At 49.4% G+C, this 4,694-nt stretch overlaps 1 pseudogene; it reads left to right on the top strand.

Moving 5' to 3' along the window:
- Nucleotides 1-2,230: 2,230 nt before the first annotated feature.
- On the top strand, nucleotides 2,231-3,935 carry LOC142454479 (putative E3 ubiquitin-protein ligase DTX2 pseudogene; annotated as a pseudogene).
- Nucleotides 3,936-4,694: the final 759 nt, after the last annotated feature.

The following is a 4,694-nucleotide window of genomic DNA, read 5'->3' as shown; positions in this document are numbered from 1 at the left end:
TCTCCTACTTTATGTTTTTATTAGAAAGTTCTTTGCTTATTCTAGGTCTCTTCCTTTGCCATATAAAGTTAGTAACTAGTTTTAGCATCTTGTTAAAGAATGAAATTCGGATTTGGATAAGAATTGCAGTGTATGAAGGTATACCGAAAAAGAAAACCACAGAAAAAAGCTCCATTGAGTGGAGCTTTCTTAGTATGCTTTTTTGGCAAGCATCCAGAAACTCGCTCTCAATGAGTGCACCCAGTAGTGTCACCAGGGGAGCTTCTCTCTGGTCACAGTGAGTTTTATTATAAAAGCAGTTTCACTCAAACCTTGTTTTCTGTGATGGAAGACTTAGAAGAACAGAGTGAGGCTGTGAAGTTTGCTGCTCAAGAAAAATGCTGCAGAAACTGTTTGATGGTGAACACAGCTTACAAGGACAGCACGAAGGGAAAAACTCAAGTGTATGAATGGTTTTCTCCTTTCAATAAAGGTGAAATGTTGATTGATGTCATACCTCATTCTGGATGTCCACCAACTTCCCAAATTGACAAAAATGTAGACTTCTTGTCTACTGTAGTTTATTCCATTAGATCAGAATGTTAATTTTACTTTCTATCAAGAGGTTCTGAAAAAACTGGTAACAGTGTGATAATAAAAGAACTGATTTGTGGCAAAAAGGGACTGGTTTTGGTACCTTGACAAAGCACCTGCTTATGCAGCTATCTCAGTGCTCCAGTTTTTGGCAAAAAACATCATGCCTTCCTTTTCCCACACTCTTGACTCACCTGATCTTGCTCCTTGCGACTTCATTTCATTTCTGTGAATGAAGAGGGACATGAAAGGACAGCAATTTGAAGACATAAAAGAGGTGAAGAAAGAAACAGATGAGTTTGAAAAATGTTTCCAAGAATAGAGTTAGAGATTTGACAAATGTATTAAGTATAATGGAGAATAATTTGAAGGTGATGGGTTATTTTGTAAAACAACTTAAATACATAGATTTGAACAACAAAAAAATCTACTTTGGAGGGGTACCCTCTCATACTTATAGATTGCTTTTGATAGTATAAACATTTTCTCAATGTTAAGCTTTCTTATCCATGAACATCAATTTCTTCCATTTATATAGATTGTGTTAGACTGAGTTGAGTAGAGAAACAATTCAGACACTATGTATATGATAACATTAGATCAAGAAGTAATTATATATCAAGAAAACACCCCAGCCTAGTCCAACTCAAATCTCTGTCTGATACAAGGCCATATGTCCTTCACACTTGGGTTGTCATGCACAATGATGTAGAATGCAGGAATATCACAGACTGGGGAGTGGTAAGTAATATGGATCCAATGGCAGTGGTAAAAGCACAGAAACCTGGCAGCAATCAGTGTCAGCCAGCAAGACAGGTGAAGACAGAGAGGAATGAGGAGTTTCCCAGCGCCTTCTCATAGGGGGACTCTGGGAACCTCCCATTCTCTCTCCGCCTTCACATTTCTGCTATTTAACCCTGGGTGCACCCCAGACCAGTAACATCCCTACACTCTACATCATGGCTTATGACTGCGTGAATCTCAAGACTGAGGGACTTATGGACTAGTGTCAGACATACAGACTTCAGTTGGGCTGGGCACATTCTTCCTATATAATTACTTCTTATTATAAAGGTCTTTCTTAAAAAAAAAATAAAGGTCTTTCTTACACATATATGAGTGTCACTGAATTTGTTTCTCTAGTCAACATGGCCTAACAAAGTCTGCTAACCACAAGGTCAGCTATTCGAGCATATCAGCTGCTTTGGAAGAGAAAGATGAGACTTTCTGCTCCCTTGAACATTTACAGCCCTGAAAACTCACAGAATTTCTACTCTGTCGCACAGTGTCAGGATGAGTCATAATCGACCAACTTGTAGTTAGTTTGATACAATTGAGAGACAAAAGTTTTGAAACCACAAATGTGTCTGTCAGAGTTCAAACACCTTTATTAAAATCGAAATGTTTGGAGCGCAGCGCTGCCCGCAGTCTCCCTCCTCTTCCGCCTCAGCTCTGATGCGAACGCAAACAAGTTATTCCTGCTAAAGATCTGGTGTCTCCATCAAGGAAGGAACAGACTGTGCCAGCTCTCCAGGGAGAAGAGGTCTTGCAGGAGACACCAGGCAATGAACCAGAGGCTCCAACACAGAGTAGTCTGAAGCTGCTTGGGCAAGCAGTGGGCGTCCGGGGAGGGAGGATGTTGGGGGAGGTGGGGGAGATGGCCATGCCCCCAAGCTCTTCCCTGGCTCAGGTGTACACCAGCCCCGTGGCACTGGCCGTGTGGGAATGGCAGGATGAGCTGGGCACTTGGCACCCCTACAGCGCCCTGGTTTGCAGCTACATTGAACAGCAATTTGTCCAGCAGAAGGGTCAGCGCTTTGGACTGGAGAGCTTGGGCCACAGCATCCCATTGGGCCAAGCTGACCCTTCGCTGGCCCCTTACATCATCGACCTGCCCAGCTGGACCCAGTTCCGCCAGGACACTGGCACCAATGCGGGCTGTGCGGAGGCACCTGTTCCCCCAGCAGTCAGCAGCAGGCCGGGGCATCGTCTGGGAATGGCTGAGTGACGATGGCTCCTGGACAGCCTATGAAGCCAGCGTCTGTGTTTACCTGGAACAGCAGGTGGCCCAGGACAACCAGCTGGTAGACTTGGCCCCCATGGGCTACAACTACACAGTCAACTACGCCACCCACACGCAGACCAACAAGACTTCGAACTTCTGCCGTGGCGTACGGCGCAGGGCAGGGGCCCCTTACCCAGTGACCAGCGTCATCGCCCCACTGGGCCACACAGGCATCGCCTGCTCTTGCCACCAGTGCCTCAACGCCAGTGGAACTGGCCCCGTCTCAGGCCGCTACCGCCACTCCACGACCAAACTCCCCGTGTACCAGGCCCCCCACAGGACCGCTATTGTTTTGGGGGCCCACCAGACCTTTGACCCATACAAGAAGCCCTCACTCTCTGGGGCCCGATCAGCACCCAGGCTGAACACTACCAACCCCTGGGCCGGGACACCTCCCTGGATGGGGAACCAGCTCCTCTATCGCTCCAGCCTCTCTCACCTGGCCCTGCAGCACCTGCCCCCAGCCCCCACCACCTCCAGTGGAGCCAGTCCCTCCTCAGCGGTCCTGCCAGCAACCCTGGTAGCATCCCCACCAGTGTGCCCGTGCCTGTGCAAATGCCAAAGCCCAGCAGGGTCCAGCAGGCCCTCGCAGGAGGGCCCCCAAGCCCGAGCCGGAGCAGGTGATAAAGCACTACACCGAGGAGCTGAAGCCTCCCCCAGATGAGGACTGCACCATCTGCATGGAGAAGCTAGCTCTCGGCGGCGTCCGGCTATGGCGATGTGACTGACAGCAAGATCATCCGACCTGTGGCTGTGGGCCGCCTCACCAAGTGCAGCAGTGCCTTCCACCGGCTCTGCCCGCTGGCCATGTACTGCAATGGAAACCAGGATGGGAGTTTGCTGTGTCCTTCCTGCAAAACAATCTACGGAGAGAAAACAGAGACCCAGCCCCGCGGGAAGATGGAGGTGTTCCGCTTCAAGGTGTCTCTTCCCGGCCACGAGGACTGTGGGACAATATTGATAGTTTACAACATTCCTCATGGTACCCAGGGCCCTGAGCACCCCAGCCCTGGAAAGCCATTCACTGCCAGGGGTTTCCCTCGCCGGCGCTACCTTCCTGACTGCGCCCAGGGCCGCAAGGTCCTGGAGCTCCTGAAGGTGGCCTGGAAGAGGGGGACTGTGGGGACGTCTAGCACCACGGGCGAGACGGACACTGTGGTCTGAACGAGATCCACCACAAGATGGAGATGGACCGCAACATGACAGGCCACGGCTACCCTGACCCCAACTACTTACAGAACGTGCTGGCCGAGCTGGCTGCCAGGGTGTGACGGAGGACTGTCTGGAGCAGCAGTGACCACCAGCCCCGCCCCGCCAGGCCTCCTCCAACGGCCACCCATTCCCCCACCACTGTCTGGTATAGCGGGCAGGAAGGTGCCTTCCCGAGAGGCTGGGGTGTGAGTTCTGGTACTGGGCATGCCCCTAGATGCCCGGCTGCACCTGTCTGTCAGTCTCCTCTCCTCGTCCCCCCTCACTTCCCCAGAGCAGGAGTCTGTGAGGGAATCGGGCAACCCTGAGGAGTTCTACTTGAAGCCAGGCCATAAGATGGAGCTACCTCACTGCATGTGGCCCCTCTGCCCTCCAGAGGGCTGCTTTGGGCCCCCAGTGCCTGGGACCTGGCACAGGGTAAATGGAGATTGTCCCATCTCCCCCAGTGTGGACAGGGCGTCTGGGTCAGCTTCTCATACCTCATATTATCTGTTTGCAATAAATGCCCAATAGCCAAAGCCAAAAGAAATTGAAATGTTCTTGTTTGTTATTGGATGGCACAACTTCTTCATCTGTGCATGGAAACCCTTAAACTTTGAACTTGTCTTATAGAAAGGCTTAGAGTCAGCCTCACGTCTGTAATATTTAACATGGATTATGAATTGAATTCTACATATTCAAATGTGTTCTGAAATATTTACTGCATAATTTGAAGAAAAAAATAGATATCTTAAAAATACTGAAGAACATTGCAATGAAATTTTATATTTCCAACACTCTAAATTGCCCTCACACATGGTCATATATGCTATTTTTCATTTGTTTTTTAATTTCCACTCTTCTCAAA

This window comes from Tenrec ecaudatus, chromosome 8, assembly GCF_050624435.1.
Source record: "Tenrec ecaudatus isolate mTenEca1 chromosome 8, mTenEca1.hap1, whole genome shotgun sequence".
In the NCBI taxonomy this organism is placed as follows: Eukaryota; Metazoa; Chordata; class Mammalia; order Afrosoricida; family Tenrecidae; genus Tenrec; species Tenrec ecaudatus.
The sequence above is the reverse complement of the archived record's forward strand: the minus strand, read 5'-3'. Positions and strand labels throughout refer to the sequence as shown.